This window comes from Protopterus annectens, chromosome 13.part0 (genome assembly GCF_019279795.1).
Source record: "Protopterus annectens isolate FY-2018-M chromosome 13.part0, PAN1.0, whole genome shotgun sequence".
NCBI classification, from domain to species: Eukaryota; Metazoa; Chordata; order Ceratodontiformes; family Protopteridae; genus Protopterus; species Protopterus annectens.
Window position 1 is genome coordinate 568,073,074 of NC_056747.1, and position 19,755 is coordinate 568,092,828.

The following is a 19,755-nucleotide window of genomic DNA, read 5'->3' on the forward strand; positions in this document are numbered from 1 at the left end:
CTATAGTATATTTAGCAAAACACCACTAGTGCTAAAAAACTGAACAGCTATTACACATTTAGGAAGCACCAATAGAATACAACTTGTAAGAAATATAGACCAACAAAAATAATTGCTTGTTTGTTTGTGTCTTTCGGCTTTTTCCGGTTAGGGGTCACCACAGCAGAACTCCGATTCGCTCATGATTGGTAGTTGATTTTTACATGCTGAGTTACCAGCCCTGATGTACAACCTTCAACGAAGGTATGCCCATTCACACATATCTCCACGCAGAAGACGCTCTAGCTGAGAATTGAAACGGACAGCGTCATACTGTGAGGTGACAATGCTACCACAGCACCACCACTGCGGGTCACCAGCAAAAATGATTAAAGTACAATATTCAGAAATCAGAATCAAAGCCTTATAACTGTTGAAGACTGAATATCAGGTAAGGCCTCAATAATGGCAATATTGATTAAAAGGCAAATAAGCAGCATATATGAGCAGAGTTGAACAGTACAACAGTCAGTGCATCTGTTGTAGTAGTGGTAATACACCATTTTCTTTGTTTAGCGGTCGTAGTGGAGATATGCAACAAAGTATAGAAATATTGTGGTTATGGCCTGTGGCAAACAAGCATTTAAAGATTCACTTATACTATGCTGTGAGGGACACACTCTAACCAATCCAGTCTAAATAGTATGTTTCCAAAACTGTCGACTACAATAAAACACTACAATTAATTAATGGCCACTGATGTTTGCTGTATTAGGAGGATATGTACTCTTTAGCAAGATAAATAGGCAGCAGCAAACAAAAAAGAATGTTGTAAACTCTTGAACATTGTAAACTTTTTTATTACTCTCAGTTCTAGCATTTCCCTTATTTCTTCTTTCAGAGTCTGCATCACTCTTTCAGGTACTCTAAAAAGAACCTGCTTAATAGGTTTTTGGGGTCCAGTGTCCATGTGATGCTGCACCAAGTCAGTGCACCCAAGTTTCCCTATGAACATATCCCCAAATTCCTGCAATGTCATTTTTATCTCCAGGATTTGACTATGAGTTAACTGCTGCTATATGGTGATCTCTTCCACAGAGGTGTCAATAGCCTCACCCAAAAGATCAGTTACAATATCCCTTTTAGTCTCTTCCTGCCATCACTATGAATGCTCAATATTAGGGCCTCCCTGTCATGATAAGGTTTCATCATACTCACATGGTACAGTTTCTGCCCTACCTACCAAAATTTACCATGTAGTTCACAACATTGATTTTCCTCACTAGCTCAAAGGGTTCCTCCCAAGCTGCTTGTAAATTGTTATGTCTAACAGGAACAGGTGCCATCACCTTGTGTCCCTCATCATACTCTTGGGCACAAACATTCCTGTCATACCACACCTTCTTTTGATGTTGGCCACTGCTAGGTTCTCTTGAGCTAGACCAATGAGCTCCTTAAATCTTGTCCAAACGTTGAGAACATAAGCTACAACAGACTCTTTGTAAGATTCACTCTCACCTTCCCACTCATCTTGAATTAAATCTAAAGGACCCCCTCACTCTATGCCCATATTACAACTCAAAGTGTGAAAACCTTGTAGATTCTTGTGATACTAGCCCGTACACAAATAACAGATAGGACAGATACTTGTCCCACTCCCTTTTAAACTGGTCTGCAAATGTCCATAGCATAATCTTCAGTGTAGAGTTTAACCTCTCCAAAAGACCATTAGTCTGGGGATGGTAGGGGGTGGTCTTTAGATGTTTCACCCCACAACGCTTCCTCAGACAATTCAGCAGGTCTAACATGAAGTTGGTACCTTAGTCAGTCAGTATTCCCCATGGAAAATTTACTCGATATCTGGTAGCATAGTCTACTACCATCAAGATGTATTTCTTTCCTGTAGAACTTGGGGTACTCAGGGATCCCACATCATTCAAGGCCATTTTCTGAAAGGGCTCTTCGATAAAAGGCAAAGGCATTAACAGAGCTTTAACCTTGTCCCCTGTTTTACCAACATTTTGGCACTGTTCACAAGTCCTGTAATATCCTATCACATCCCTCACAATTCCAGGCCAATAGAAATTTTGCACAATACATCTCTTGGTTTGTATTATGCCCATATGACCCGAGAAAGGAATGTCATGTGCTATGGCTAAAAGTGGCAGATGGTAAGCTCTAGGCCCTACCAACTGCCGTATTACTTCACCTTCTAGCCCAGCTCCAGGAGACCATTCTCTATACAACAAACCTTTGTTCCAGTATACAGACTCCCTTCTTCTTTGAGCCTAAGGTGCCTCCTTAGCCATCTCCCTCAAGCTTTGTAACATAGGATCCATAAGTTGAGCCTGTCTCAACTCTACTATTTTGAACTTCCCTGATTCCCCTCCCACAGGAAGAACAGTCTCTTCCAACAGCTTTGCCTTGCTGTCACTCTGAGTACTACCACTCACCTCTGTCCTCACAGTCACCATATTCAAGGGAACATCAGTACCCACCAACAGCTGTGGCTCACATTCAGACTTACTGCTACCAGATAGCACCTTCTCTAAAAAAGCCACCATGCCAGTCCCAGCTTCAGGTATGAGATCTTTCTGGGTCTCTCCCAGACTACTGAATCTACATGCCTTTCTCCAAGCCTGACTGTGTGCCACTGCATGTATACAATATACAGCATCATCAAGGTCATTCACTATCAGGACATCTGTAGGAATATCCTTGAACATGCCTACTTACTTGCTTCCTCTGCCACCTACCTTAAATCTCACACATTCAAAATTTCTGGGAAAGCCTGACACAGATTTCCAGCTATGTCCCTTCCCTAAAATCATACGGTAATGCTGCCACCAATCAGAGTGTCTTTATGCCCTTATAAAGGGGTGTCCAATTATAAAAAAATAAATATCAAATTAAATGATAGCTATGACCAGAGCAGCCATACTTCGAGGGGACCTGGGGAGTATCAAACAGGTATAAACACTCTAATCTCTAAAGAAAAACACTGATTCACAGGCACAATATAAAGTAATGAAAAACATTTAATAATGAGTAAAATGATTACAAGAATGTAAATCAATAGCTTTCAATAAACACCAGATTTCAATAACCAAAAATGTAAAATTAAACTGTAGGATAGGAGTCCATTATTCTATGAAAAACTCTATCTTAATAACTACACTTTCCTAATCTAACTAAAGAATACTGTCCCTGATCTAATCTAACACATAACAGCAAAGCAAAAGGCAGGCTTGCAGTTTTTAGTGAGTTCTGTTTCGTGGGTGTCCACTGACAGCACAGCACTGTAACTGACTGTACTTCAGAAAACTGCTCTGCACTTGACAAACTTGACTAACTGCAGTCTTGACCGTCTTATTTTAAAAATAACATATATATAAAATTACAAGGAGTGGGTAATCACAGCTACTTTATTCTGTGTATAAATGCTACAGTGGCCAGTACATTTGCCATGTCACCTTCTCTTCTCCAGCTGCTTTTTTATGCAGATGGTGCTTTTGACCCCAGTTAACCATATATTTTATATATTTTCCACAGAAGTATGTTTCCAAGTACTTTAAATGTGCAAAACAACTATGACAGCAATTATTACAGAATACTGATCCTTTCACACTGACATTTAAGATGTAGTAGGTCCTTAATGACTTGCAGATTAATATTTTAATATCTTTCCTAGCAAGTTTTATTTCAGAATGCTAATAGACATTGAGTAAAAGAGGCCAAAATTGTTGTTAGCATCTGGTGAACTGAAAACCTCCATTCCATTTGCATCAAAGAAATACATGGTACTTTTGTTTTTAGTAACAAATGCAATATATATCAAAGCATAACAGTAGTGTGTAGGTATACCACAAGAAATAAACATAATAGTGATTTCTCCATAAAAGTAATGTTTTGAACCAGTTTATTTGTTCAGGCAAACAAATGTCAAAACACTGAAAATTTTGTATTTTAAAGGAAAAATGCAAGATGCATCTGCACTTTTGCTTCTGATTAAAAGTATAACTCTTATGCTATATGCATACTGTTGCTCAGATATCATATCCAACAAATGTTACAATAAAATATCATACCTTTGCGGAAATATATCCTGGATCTGTGTCAAAGAATGATAAAGTACTGACTATGACCAAGACAACCCAAGCTCCAGTAGTGGCTTGGGCAATGGAGGAGCTGGGAGGAGAGATGGGCATTAGTGGTTAATTCTAGTTCACCTATGGGGGGGGGGCATCCAGTTGACTGTTTGCCATCTTGCAGGTGGAGGCCTTCATGGCTGGAGAATCAGCTGATACTATGGTCATGAGTTTGATGATGCTAAGGCAGTGAACATAGCCCTCAAGAGTACATTTGTGGGAGCATGTATGTGCATGGGGGAACACAGCACACCCTAGCAGTTACATGGATGGTCGTATGCCATCCCCAGCAGAGTAGGGCATATGTAGAAACACCCTGTTAACCTAAAGCCTGAATAAGGTGCCATTCAATGGATCAAATGCACAATTTTAATATGTGGTCCAGCCATCAAATGCACAAGATATTGAGCACTGTGTACACTTGATCAAAATATACAGGTGTGAGATTGTGATACATCAGAGATAGGCAATATGTCCTTTCTACAATATGGTACAATCTCACATCTGGTATATATAAAGTTGTGGGGTTGTGGGAGCATTTGTTGGTGTGTGTGTGTCCTGTGGTGTGCTATCATTTCTGTGTATATGGTATAGGATTGTGTGCATTTGGGGTGTTTGGTTAGTATGTGAGTATGCATATGTGACAGAGTGTCAACTGAATGTGCTGTCTTTGGTGCATGAAGGGTAGTGTGTGATAGGATGCATGTTCATTTTTTTATTACTTGTTTTGAGATAATTTTGTAGTTACACAATTCAGTATATACTCCATAGTTGATATAGACAGTTATAAGGAGGACAAGCCTGGGGACAATTAGAGCTCATCTTAAAACAAGGATGGCCTTGTATCCTGCAAGATATAGATGGGAAGGTGTACATCCCCCCTCTGGTTAGTTCTTGCTCATTGTGGGATGGGACCCCTTGCGTTGAAAGCAAATGGGCTCAGGACCTGTGGACTGACTTGTTGGCTAATAAACATGGAGGGAAAAACATATAGGCAGAAATGTGAGAGATGATCTATATTGGTATGGACTAAAATAGAGAAAATGGTCGTCATAAATTGACAAACTGCAACCTTCCATTACACTCATTCCACAGCAAGCAAATATATTTATACCTGAAATTAATAATTACTACAGTGAGACATGGTTTGAGAATTAGTCTTCAGGCAGGCACTTGAGTGCAGCTTTTATAGTATGTATACATGTTGATACACATTAATTTTGTTTGAACTGGCAAATAAAATACAATGACAAATAATTATATCATGCTTCTGTAATATCAACATTAAAACAATATTCAATTGTCATTAAAAGTGTTGTGTTTAAGTGTTCTGGTAGATAACAAATACCAGTATGTTACAAATGTACCCATAGTATCTCCTTTGCCATTTCCAGTAAAATAACAGGCTATGTACAATTTATATGTGAATGCTAAATCTCTCTCCCAAAACTTTTTAGAGGAAAATGTAATAAAAATAATTCTGAAGTATAGGTTTGTATACATACAATTGACAAAAACACATTTTAGTGGTAAAATCAGTTGTGTTAACTTTCACTGAGGTATTTGTGGAGGTATTTAGAGTAAACTTAAACTGCTCCTGACCTCCCTCTTGCACTGGTCATTCTTGGTTTATTTGGTCTGTATTGGTAAGAACAAAAAACAGACCAACTTACCCTGCTGGAGGAGAGTATCCTTTCAAAAAATGGTCAGGCAGGTCAACAGTTAAATTCAGTATTTTCCAGGCATTTTATTTGTATGCCATCATTTTACTGATTTCCCGATTTATTTATTTTTTTCCATTTTCTTCAGGTGTTTTTCTTGTTTCAGTGCTATAATTCTGTCATCATCTTTTTTTTTTGTGCTCCCAGCTGCTTTACCATAGCCGGTAAGCAGCAACCATGGTTTTTCCATAGCAACTACTAATTCTTTTTTTTTTCAAAAACATTTTTATTTTGTTTTCATTATAAACATACATAAATGTACATGTAACAAATACAATAAAACAATAACAAAACTATTTACAATATTTGCATTCATCCATGATAAACAATCATTTTATCCATGAGGTTTTTCAATTTTTGCCATGCTAAGTAATGTTATGAGTTCTATAACAAATGGTTTGCAGTTCATTTTTATAAACAACCTTTGCTAAATTAATAAAATCTTTAAACATCAAATCTTGCTTACTTTTCCAGTTTAAAGTAATAACTTTTCTGGCAATTGCATGAATTGACCAGAGTAACTGAATCTGAGATTTAGGTATTACATTAGGTATAGGAACATTGAATAGGATTAGTGAGTTAGAAATATGACAGTTATCAGACCATAAAGCATTTACAAAATATTTGAAGTCTTTCCAGTATTGGACAACATTTCTACATTCAATGAACATGTGAACCCAGTTGGTCTCTAGTAATTCATCACATTTCCAACATTTACTTTCATGGTTTTTGAGTATAAGATTTATTTTGTGTGGAGTACAGAAACTCATATTCATAAATTTGCATGTATACAATCTCCAATATAATGAAGAAATGGTACCATACGTAGAATTCAATAACAATTTTTGGGATTTATCAGATACTTGTTCTCTATTAATCTTTACATAGTAATTCAAAAAATCTGAGTCAAACTTTAGAGTGTCTTCTCTTAGTATCTTATAGATAGGTGAGATACTTAATTTGTGATTATCTGTCTTTTCAAGACACCTAATAAAAAGCTGAATCAAACTAGGTATAGATTCAGTCTCTAGGTTTATTGATGCTTTCATTTTATTTTCTATAAACTGCCATAATGAGTGTATAAGCAACCAACTGTCTTGACTATTATCAAAACTACATAAAAGAGAGTTTAGTGGGTTAGTACTCTTATTTTCAATAAACTGATGCCAGAATATCATTATTTTCCTTTAATTTTTGCATTGCATTGATGTTGAAAGAATCTAGGTAATCAGGGGAGATTGCTATAGGGAATATAAGAAATATAAATTGTTTAATGTAATTACAATCAATTATATTTTTAAAGTTATTAAATATTTGATTAATGCCATAAGAAAAATGATCAAACTTCTTATTAAATAAACAAAATTCACATAAAAGCCAATGAACTCTACTTATTCCATATTGTTCCTTAAATTGATTTTCTATAGTTCTGACATCAGTTATATGAATTTCATGTATTGGTTTCCAGTCAGATATATAGGTAAGTGTGATCCAATGTAATATTACATTAATTATAATTGATTTGGAATAAAGATCTAAGGTAGGGAATGCTATCCCATTACTGTTCCAAGCTCTAATGTGCCATTTATATGCAATCCTAGGTTTTAAGGGGAACCATAAAAATTTAAGTAGCATGGAATCTAATTTTTTAAATAAGTTTTTGGGAGACGGTAGTATCAATGACTGTATATAAAACAACATTTTAGGTAAAATTATCATTTTAATTAAAGAGAGCCTAACCTCCATTGTGAAGAACATTTTATTCCATCTTCTGATTAGTTCACTAATGGTGGTTATTAAATTATTGTAGTTTAGTTTAACAGACTCTTTCCATGTACACTTTATACTGACATCCAACTATTCTAATACATCATTCTCCCAATTAAACAGGCTAGTCTCTCAGGTTTTTGTTGATCTTTTTGTTAATTAGCAATGGTTTTGATTTATTATGATTAAATGTAAGCCCTGAAATTATTTCAGACTTGCTTAAGGTATTTATAACATCATGCAAAGAACCATCAATATCACCCAACGTTAACAACATATCATCAGCAAATAATTGTATCTTAGGACAATAGTCCTTATTAATTTGAAAACCTTTTATATTTTGCTTGTTTCTGATATAGGTAGCAAAAGTTCCATTGAAAGAGCAAACAATAATGGTGACAAAGGACAACCTCGTTTAGTTCCCTTGAGGATTTCTAATGGTGAGGATAGACATGATCCGATTTTCACGTAAGCTTGTGCCCCACTATACATTTTCATTAATATGTCGACAAAATCTGAGTAGAATTCAAAACCAATCAAAATTCTTTGTAGATAAGACCAACTAATAGAATCAAAAGCCTTTTCTATGTCTAGGCTGATAATAGTTAGTTTTTTTTTTGTTTTTGCATGCTATGTCTATTAATGATAGTAATTTAATAATGTTATATTGGACTTTTCTATGAAGAATGAAGCCTGTCTGATCATTATGTATTAGATTAGGTAATATTTTTTTATCCTATTAGCTAATATTGTCATGAACATTTTATAATCAGTGTTTAGTATTGAACTTGGCCTATATGAATCACAAGATTTGGGGTCATTACCTTGTTTAAATATGGGGGAGATAATTGAGTATTTCCATGATGGGGGTGTTATACATTTTTGCTCAACCATAGTAAAGGCACTCATCATTTTCTTTATTATATATTCTGGAAAAATCTTATATAGTTCAGGAATTATTCCACCCAGTCCTGAGCTTTATTATCTTTTAAATATTTATTTGTTCTTTCACTTCTGTTAGTGTTATTTGTTTACTTAATATGTTATTTTGTTGCATTGACACCTTAGTAGTTATATTTTCTTGAATAAAAGTAGTTATTATATTATCTGTCTCCAAAGGTGGTGTGTTATTATTTATATCTTTATAGTTGTTTTTGAACACTTCTAATATGTCCATTAGGTTAGATGTACTCTTAACTGAACCATCACTTTTATATTTAATCTCATTAATAAGATTTGGATTGTTTATTTTTTTGGGATCTTACCGCTGTTTTATGTAGATATTTGGGATTTACAGCATAAGATTGTAATTTTCATTTTTCCAAGTTTATGACTACCTTATGATTCAGAACTTCTAAGTATTTTTTATTTAAGTTAGTAATTTTGGTATGTACTACTTTGTTATTTGGTTTTGCATCCATTTTTATCTTGTCTATGTTTTTTTGTAAGTCTAAAAGTTCTTTGTCTCACTCTCTCCTTTTTTAAGGTACCAAGATTTTATTCTACCATATATATATATATATATATATATATATATATATATATATATATATATAAATATAAACTTTAAAGGTGTCCCATAGTATAGTATCAGTCACCTCACCATTATCATTTGTTTCCATAAACATGTCTATTTCTTTCATTATCCATTCACTAAAGTCATTTAACTTAGTTATGTAAGCAGGAATTCTCTGTAGAAATTGTAGATCATCTGTATGTGTAGTTAATGTAATGTTTATAGCATTATGGTCCGAAAGTGGGCAAGTCATTATAGATACATCACTTATTTTAGAGTATATATTATTTTATACAAAGGCCTTATCAATGTTTGTTTGTGTACCAAACCAATATGAATAGTGAGTATAGAATAAGGAATAATGTCCACTTAGACCATGTATATCTTTAAAGTTTATCTGGTTTGTAAAGTCATTTAACTTCTTGGCTTGAGATGTTAGTTTTATTTTACCATTTTTAGAAGTAACATTGCCTGATAATAGGCAGTTAAAATCACCTGTTGTTATAATTTCCCCTTTTGCATTTAAAGTAATCAGGTCCAGATATTTGTCAACATATTTAGCACTCAGCCCTGGTATCCATTATGTATTAATCAAAGTATAATACTTCTTATTGATTTCCAAAATAACCATGCTTAGCATCCCTTCTTTATCTGAAATTGTATCTATAATTCTTGGCAAACTATAAGTATTTTTCCATAGAATAAGAGTGCCCCTTCTCTTAGTCTTAAAACAGGAATCAGAATGTTATAGCCATTAAATGAGTATTTTTGTAAATCTTTTTTTAATAGATGGGTTTCATGTAAAAAGATGATTTGGGCTTTATACATTTTAATATATTTAAGCAAGCTAGCTTTTTTTGACATTATTGTTCAAACCATTAATATTTAATGATAAACATTTATAAGCCATTGACTATAATGTGTATGTTATTACTAACTGAAAGACCTTTCTTTTGTGTTGACTCGAAATCTACTGAAAACGTATCATGGATGCATAACTTGTATTAAGCACTACTTTCAAAAACCCAAAACTATTTACAAACACATACTTGAAACATAAATTTTCTGGTTTAGTTAAAAACTTAACTAAACCATCCATCCACCACCTCTCCAATACCAAACAACACAAAGTATCCCTCTCTGCTTAAAATATAGTATAAAAACAAAAAAAGAAAAGCATTATGAAAGCAACTAAAGAAATCTGAATCCATGAAATATACATTAGAATGAGAGTGTCCAATATATCTGAAGCTATATGAATATGTCACATATGATAATAGCACCTCTAATACGTAGATATGTCAGAAATACACATCAGATCAAAATATGTATAAACATTAGAAGTTGAATGTTAGAAATACTTTTCAAGAAACATCAGATAATTTAACCATTTTGTCAGTCATCTAACATTTTTCATGTAAGGATCTGTTAAATATATATATAAAACACTTATTACAACATAACTATTATATTTTGCAATTGTACACATATTACTCATATTAACAATATCTATGCTATATCTATGCTGACATCTTTCATCAGGAAGGGGGAAGGGACAGAGAGAAAAAAGGGGGGCCTCACAACCCTCTGTTTATTTACTAAAGGTTTAGTTATATAACATAAGTCTGATGTTAATATGCATAAAGTGTTTTCTAATGCAGCTCCTAGTTCACTTGATGTCATTTAGTTACTAATAGTGTCATTGTATCTGCAGAATGTATGCATCTATAAGAGAACATAGGCATTTTCAAATGAGTGAAACACTTTTATCAGAACTAATTATTTACCATTTAAAGTATCTAGTGAAGGATAACAGAATTTCAAGAGAAAAGAATTCTAAGTACAACCATTTAACAAGTTTAAAAGGTTAAATGATGTCATCACTATTTCCTCAAGCTGCAGCTTTATAAACTTGTTAAAAAGTATCTAAACAGGCTCATGCATGGCAGAAGATGTCTCTAGTGAAGAAAAAGGCATTTTCAGTGGGAAATTCAGATCTTAAAAGATTTTAGAGTTTACAGAAAGCAAAAATAAATAAATAAACAAAAAAAAAAACACTCAAGCTGCCTTGTCAGTGCATGTCATGAATCTCCACAATGAGAATAGTCACACGGACCACCAGTTTCCTCACAAAACATCAACAGCATGAAAAAAATTAACCCTTTCATATAAAAACAGCTATTCAGAAGTAACAACAACTGCCTCAAATCAGAAATCATCTTATAACATTTCAATCATTTACCCACCAGTTAACGAGGCCAGAGAGAGAGCAAGAAAAAAACAAAAACAACAAAAAGGGAACATAGTATATATATATATATATATATATATATATATATATATATATATATATATATATATATATTAAACACTCATAGTTAGCTATCTATAAAACACCATTAATGTACTGTATTAATGTTTAAATGTATCTAAACAGAGGGTCTAAAACATCTAGTTAGAAACACTAATCAGAAACACATTGTTACCCCACCACTGACCCACTGGAAAAACTGCACTTTGGTATTAAGTCAAATTATACTATTACTGAAGAATTAGAAGACATACATCATTTGTAGTTATTTAAAAGGGAAAAGTATGTAAAGTACTTATAATTGAGAAAAGGAACATTGGTAACAAAAAAGAATAGGAAGAAAGAAGAGAGAGAGAGAGAATGTTATTTAAATATTTAGTACTATATATAATTAGAAGAAGTAGATATAGAAAAAAAAGAGAAAGTTAATAATAAAAATGATTCACATTACCTTACAGCATAGAGACTTTCCAGAATCAAATATATTATGATTCATAAAACAAAGCATGTAAAATTAGAAGGAATTTATTCATTTGTCATTTAGTTTCTCAATTTTGTTTGCTCCTTCCTTCACAGACTATCCATTTATTGTTGCCTGTCTCTTCAAACTCTGGGATGACCATTCCATTTCTTCTATGCCAGGCAGTATTTTCGTCTTTTGGATAAATTCTACTGCTTCTTGTACGTAATCAAAGATCTTCACTCCTTCTGGCAAGGTGATTTTTATTCTTGCAGGAAAAGGATTTGAGCTTTAATATTGGCTTTTTTCAAGGACTTAATTAGATGAACACACTCCTTTCTTATGGATATAACTGTAGAGGTGTAGTCATTGTCAAAACGAATAACTTTTTCACCCATCTTGATAGGGGAATTAGTCCAAGCTGATTTCAGCACTAAGTTCTTGTTTTGCGAGGAAAGAAATCTAACTATTATAGACATGGGGTTAGATAAACTCAGAGACGAAGCTGGATTTGCCAGGGACCAATGAGCCCTTTCAATTCCAAAAGAGAGGGATGATTCAGGCATGATTAGTGCTGATGAAAACCACTTACTGAGGAATTGAATCATGTTAACACCCTCTTCTTTCTCAGGAATTCCATATATTCTTACGTTATTCCTCCTTGATCTACTTTCAAGGTCTTCCAGTTTCTCAATCAGCTTGGTGTTTTCTTTCAGAAGAAATTCATTCTGATGTTCATTTTCTGTCACTGCAGTATCTAGGTCAGTTATTGCTTCCTCTAAGGCAAGAATCTGTTCAGATTGTTTTTTTACTATTCCATTTAGATGTTCCAGTTATTTACTGCATTCTTGTTTGATAGTATCCATTTTGTTTTTGAATTTGTCCATTTTTAGTGACAGTTCTTGGATGTTTGTTATTACAAGATGTAGTTCTTTCTTCACTGCACTCTCCTGGTGTGGGTTCTTCACGTTGCTCATGTTTTAGTGACAGTTCTTGGATGTTTGTTATTATAAGATGTGGTTCTTTCTTCACTGCACTCTCCTGGTGTGGGTTCTTCACGTTGCTCATGTTTTTAGTGACAGTTCTTGGATGTTTGTTATTATAAGATGTAGTTCTTTCTTCACTGCACTCTCCTGGTGTGGGTTCTTCACGTTGCTCATGTTTTTAGTGACAGTTCTTGGATGTTTGTTATTATAAGATGTGGTTCTTTCTTCACTGCACTCTCCTGGTGTGGGCTCTTCGAGTTGCTCATCTTGAGATCTCCAGTAGAAAACTTCTTGACAGGAATAATTAAAAAATTCTCTTACCTATGTATTAATTTTTAGAAAATAATAGAGTCTATGTTAATCTAACTTTTAGTATGCTTTCAGTTAGATTTTTCTAAAAATTAAAATATATTTCCTGTCAGGATATTAAAATCTAAGCAGAGCTCTGGATTCCTGCTGCTATCAAACTGGCATCTTGGCCATGCCCCCGCAACTACTAATTCTTAAAGTAACTGGGCGTGTGACTGAAGAAGAACATCTAGATTAAAAATTCAAAAGATATTGTTCTTGCATGGAAATTAACTATGTTTTTCATTAGCCGTCAGAGAAGCTATTGGTAGGGAATTCTGTAAGCATAATTAGAATTTGGTACCCCTATCAAGCACCACTGCTTCAAAGATATCTTTTCAAACCAACTCAGATATAATTTGCCTGGCTTCCAGAACAGAACATCATTGTTTGCGCCTAAAAAAGATCTACTCTCCTGCTAGGTTCTCTAAGCTCCCTTCAAGGAGAAAAATACTGCACAAATCACTCATTTTTAATAATGAGGCTTAAAATGTAAGCTAATTATCCCTCCCAACATCAGAAACATAAACAGCTGCCATAAGTATGAACCAGATTTAAAGCCTACTTAAAATCTTACTCCAATAATACAGCAGTCTGTCAGTCTGGAAAATGCAGTTCTGTTGAACAACATTGTTCAAAATGTTCACTGCAACTCCCCTTTCTCCCTGTATCTACACTTTATCTCTCCTTCTGTCTCACCTTCATATATCATGACAATCTTAAACTATCCTTTACACTTACCCCCCCCCCCCGATAACCACTAACTCAATATCTAAACTGTTTACTGGTCCACTTTGTAGCTTAAGATACAATTGATTATTATTCCATTTACTGCTGCCCTCCTGTATATTGTAATGGTATCAGCTATGTACATGTTTTTATTTGCTATATATGCACATTTTTTTCTTCCCAGGTCTGAGCCTGGACTAAGTATGAATGGATCATTGTTCTATCCCAGTTAACAAAAATAAATGGATAAATACATAAATAAATAAATAAATAAAGTACAGTAATGTATTGCATGTTGCAGCTCACAAGCACAACACTAAATACATGGCATTCAGAGTGCTTTCCTCAGCTGTTAAGTCTCATTTAGTTCATAACGTTGCAGTTATTTCACTGGTCTTCCTTGTTGGCAACGCAGGCTTGGATATTCACTATCATGTTGGCCTTTTATATACATTCTTGTCTATTATACCCTGTTATTCATTTTATTTATTGTCATTATCTGTCATCACAATTCTCACCATCATACCATATGTTCTTTAGTTATGATTGCACAGTCCATTTATATTTACATCCTTCTGTCACATCATCTAACAACTTCCCTAGAATTGTTTTGCATACCCGAACCTAGCTTGTTTACTTACATTGAAATACACATCTGGTAGACACATGCTTGTGTTCAAGCTGCCCATCTGCTGTGACTTTGTATGATAGCCTGAATGAGAATGGAATGTACCCTTTAACACATGATTAATTAAACACATTGCTAAAAGATAGGTGGTCAAGAGATGCATGCTAAGTACATGAGTGTCCATAGCAGTGCAGCCAATTCTATAATCTATTTTGCAGGTCCTTCTTCTGTTGGGTTATTTATTTATTAAATCGTCTGCTTACTGGATAAATTGCAGTAGGTCAAGAGGGACAGTTTTCAGATTAGAGTTGGATGAAATAAATAAGGAAGGACTATGGTGAGTACAGTGCAATGTTTATGCATCAGTGCAATACAAATATGATTACAGAGAGAGAGAGAGAGAGAGAGATAAAGAGAACTCTAAGAGAGTAATATGAGGCTCAGACCCAAGACAGAATCAGAGCAGCCTGATGAAATCCAGATTAAATGCTATAACTACCTATTCTTCAGTTGTTTTATCATCTTGGAGTTTAGTTAGTTGCTGCAATCACAGTTACTGCCAGGAATAAGTTATTTATAGTATCCAGGTATTTCCATTGTACAATATAAAGTTATTTTGTATCAGTGGATATCCTGAAGCTTCCTGGGCACTTCATTTCATTTTCTGATGCAAACTGCGTAATGGCAGTCCTAGTAATGACATTATAGTACAAAAAAGAAAAAAAGTGTTCCTGATCTAAGGTAAAAGATTTCAACACAAGATAACACTTACAAAGCATGCTCTGGTGATCTGAATATCATCTTGTGCTATCCTAAGGATAGGATTCTTAACTTTATTCTACATTGTTTTTATCTCCAGTTAACTGCTAATCATCGCATTCTCCTTCACCCTCTGTAACTGTACGTGTGAGAGGAGCCATCATCCAGGTAGCCATAAGAGTGCTTTCTGCTTGCCCTAACTCATGTTGCCTGACAGAGCCGAGGCTGTTAATCCATGTGTGTTTCCATGCAAATGTGCATCCTCTGTCTACAACACAAACGGCACATGCACACGCGCACACTCGCGCACGCGCGCGCACACACACACACACACACACACACACGCGCATACAGACACACATGTACACACGCACACAGTGCGTGATGGGTGCGTGTCAATTAATTATTATTCTGATTGTTGAGATGCTTATCATGATCACTTATTCATGAATGAGCATCATGGCATAGGGATTTGAGGCCGTTTTACTTTTCGGTGGATTTTTAATGGTTCAGTTTTTTTCAATTATTTATTTTTATTTGTATGTCACCCTCCTCCAGGTTGGTTTTCTGTATTTGCTAAACTGCTAAAGTGTGAAAATAGGAACTGGTTTACAGGAATAGTTTGTAAATTTCTGTCCCTAGACGACTGCTGCTGCCCAAAAATTATGATATTGTTGAATAAAGAAGGATAGAACTCTTGGTGAGATTGAAATCTCTAGGTTTAGTGCATTGAGTCTGATTTAGAAGGGTGTATGGCTAATTCATACTCACATACATTGAAACAAAATAAGTTTATACTATAATAAATAAAAGCACAATAAGACTACCAGGAGAGTAATGAAAGCAGTTAATAGACATTTTGGTTACACAAACTAGTTTCGGAAGCCAAAGGATTTTACTACTGTATGTATGCAAGTATATGGACAATTAATGCTGGACTTAAGTACAATGCTAATATAATAACACATTTTTAAAAATTCAAAACATACCACAAAGATTGTTATAGACGCCTAATACATCACTGACACACTTCTGTATGGGGACAACTAATGCAGCACCAAAGACACTTTGATTTTATGATCAAACAGAACCTGCAAGTTCTCTAACACTTAAAAATAAAATTAACTACAACACAAAATACATGGTTATGCTACCACCCACTCCCTTAGTTCCATAACTCTATGGTCACAAAACAACAACTAAAGTGAAATGCAAACATCAAGCGCTAGATCTGATCAATGTATGACCACAGCACAGATCAACAGAAAGGCAAATCAATGAAGCATGCATTGCAGAAACCTGATGAAACTAGACAGTTCCGACTAACTTGTAAGGAAGATAGTATACGGAGTGCACTGATAAAAGCAAATCTTCACATTATACAGGTTTGCAGACTTAGTGTGCTCAATTAAAACATATAGTACAGTGCCCCATAATATGTAATCTTAGTCCTGTGGTGTCAGTTTCCATGTAATGCAAACTTAGTGCATTCCTCCACTTATTTCCTGGTGTTAAACCAGCAGCATTCCATGGGGCCCAGTGTTATTTGTCCCACATAGTCCCTGTTGTTGATGTACTTACTAAGTCCGGTTGTAATTTGTTCCTCATGTAAATATAAACTAATTGCATGGTGTCCTCCTTCCGACTTTCTCATCCAACTTCCACTGGTAGTCACTGCATTCATTTGTCCAGTAGCTAATGCCTCCCTTCTCCTCCGTTATTCCTTTCCCCAACAAAATTATGAATTATGAGCAGTACTTTCTTTTAATTTCTACTGCTGTTTTATTTGCCCCATATAAGCTTTTTATTTTCTGCTTAACAGTGACACAGTATAGATTTTGAAGCAAGAATATAACTGTTCTAAGCTTCATTTTTTCCATTAACTCCTAAACTAAGCATGCATATGTCTTTTCCTCTGCTTTCTAGTAGAAACTTTTTAAGTACCCATGCAATGGTAAAAGGTGCTACTGAAAGTTACCTTGCAGTCTGATGCCCCCCACCACCTAATATCTCTGCTTTGTTTTTCAGTGTTTGTTTGTAGATTACCAGCATTGACAGTGCACTGTCAGAAATTAGGCATAAAAAACAGCCAGTTGTTTTACCTTTCCTATGATTTAAGGATGTTAATGCTTCATACTTGGTAGCATATTATATTTGAACCTTACAATTGTGGATTATAGTCTCAGGTAGAAACAAATTGAGCTCAAATCAGAAAAACACTGGCATCTGACTGAAGCATAGAGGTGAAATGGGGCTGCTGTTTGAGACATTAAACAGATTTCTCCTATCAGTCCTGAATCACATACTGTTCCTTTGCTAGTCTAGGTGGAAGTAAAAGCAGTGAGTGGAAGTAAAAGCAGTGACTAGGATTTCCCTGGTGTCTTCACCAACAACTCCTTCCCATAAGACTAATGCATGTGCTTTTCATTTTGGATGAAAGTGTACACAGTCACTGCTACCACACATTTGTTCATTTGTTCATACCATTACATATGTTGAATGCTTTGAGAAAAGAAAAGTGTTACTCTGTTTTAAAATGTTTCCCATGTGACATTACTTTATGTGGTATGTGCGAGGGTGACCCAGTTTAGATACTCCTGCATGTAATCAGCCTTGTGGTGTCATTGCATAAGGAATTGCATCTCATCAGCTGGAGCTGGTCTCCTTTTGCCCTTTGGCTCATTGTGATATGATAATAAATGATGGCACTGTACTAAAAAAATGAGATATTTCATCTGATAAAGTAACATATTACGTCCTATTTAGTAATGCACAGCTGCAAAACCACTATAAAAGTTAGCATTAACATTTAAGAAAAATCAAAAATATACAGCAAAAATAGTAGGCTATGTTTAAGTATTAATAGAAACTTCTGATGATTGATTGTTGTCTTGCTAGCTCATTGCACTTTTAACCTTTTTATGTAAACCTGCTGTTAATGAAGTAGTTGATAATTATGTACTTACCATCACCCGTGGGATGGCCTCATTTAAAGCAAGTAATTCCAGATTAGACTATGTCATTTATTTATTAACAAGCTAAATATTTAAAAAGAAATTGAAAGAGGAAAAGTCTTAAAGATCACAAGTAAGTTTCCACGCCAGCACTTGTCTGAATCTTGACAGTCTATCTCTGCTAGTGCTGGCTCAGGGAATGTGCAGCCAAAAATAAACTGCATGCCACCAGCCAGCAAACATTATGCATTCATTACCACGCTTATTCTATTTCAGTTTAAAGCCTATGCAGAGATTAGGATGACATCTTCCTTACCCAACTTCAAACAACAAGGAAAGACATCTCAGCACAAGTCTCATGCTATCGTTAAACTAAAGAAGAACAAATATTGACTGATGGCGGGATTAAAGGTCCCAAAAGCCCAGACTTGTAAGGAATGAATTGTTGTAATCGTTTACTATTTCAAACAGTATTTTGGAATGCTATTGATCCAGAGAAACCCTCTTCTAGAAAAGTAATTCCATAGCCAAGAGAAGAAAGCAAAAATATATTTAGGTACATACCAAATGTTGTTGTATCTAAGGAAAAATCTATCAGTACAAATGTATTTATGATGTAATATTTTGTAAGGTCCAGCTAGGTAATATGATACAAGCTAAATTAACTTTATTGCACTTTACTAGTTGTACTCTAAAGGGACAGTTGTAATTATGAAGGAGCAGGAGTCTTTCTTCTGATGAAAGATAGGGCAGTGGGGTGTAGCGGAAGAATGTGTGAGTATCTGCAGGCTGGCTAACCTGCTTCTACTGCACCAGAATGGATGGAGCAAAGAATGGTATACTTAATATACCATGTCCCAATAACCTTAATGTGGGGAAGAGGGGAACATAATGCTGAACTAAGCCAACTTGTTTGGAGAGATGGCCTGGAAGGCGAACCATGACAGAAACCTTAGCATTATATTTGTGGTTGACAGCTGCACTTTCATACTGTTACATATTACAGATACCTAGGATGAGAAAGTAACTTTCCACTACAGCAGACATTGATTGCTGGTTTTGTAATAAAACAAGAGGATTTATTCGACTACAAGTTGTTGGTTATTTTTATACTGAACTACTTTTGTTGTATGGTGGACATTGATTGCTGGCTATCTCAATAAGTGGAAAATTATTATATGCAAGAAAAGAATACCTTGAGAGCTATCTTTATTGAAAGTGAAGAATTATAGTAGTCAAATAAGGACTGCAAAGATGTCTTCAGCAGAATTTCTGAAATTACTTTGAATTTATTTATTTGTTAGAAGCCTGCATGTCTCTTTTCAGAGCTGATGTAACAGTTCTGTCTGGCTAAGTGCTTTGACTATAAGCCACATATTTTGTAAGTGGAGATTAAGAGCATCAGACCACAGTGGTCTCATGCTCTCACATATGGGTAAGTGTAGATGT

General features: G+C 34.8%; 1 protein-coding gene and 1 long non-coding RNA gene across 2 annotated transcripts in view; one reads left to right on the forward strand and one right to left on the reverse strand.

The window, feature by feature from the left end:
• Positions 1–18,541, reverse strand: part of PHKG1 (phosphorylase kinase catalytic subunit gamma 1) — a 258,717-nt gene extending 240,176 nt beyond the window's left edge. Inside the window, exon 1 of the mRNA XM_044054212.1 lies at positions 18,319–18,541. The gene's annotated coding sequence lies outside the window, so the exon portion shown is untranslated. The remainder of the gene's footprint in view (positions 1–18,318) is intronic.
• Positions 14,793–19,755, forward strand: part of LOC122787480 — a 172,819-nt gene continuing 167,856 nt past the window's right edge. The window contains exons 1-2 of the long non-coding RNA XR_006362573.1: positions 14,793–14,930; positions 18,583–18,862. This is a non-coding gene — a long non-coding RNA (uncharacterized LOC122787480). The remainder of the gene's footprint in view (positions 14,931–18,582; positions 18,863–19,755) is intronic.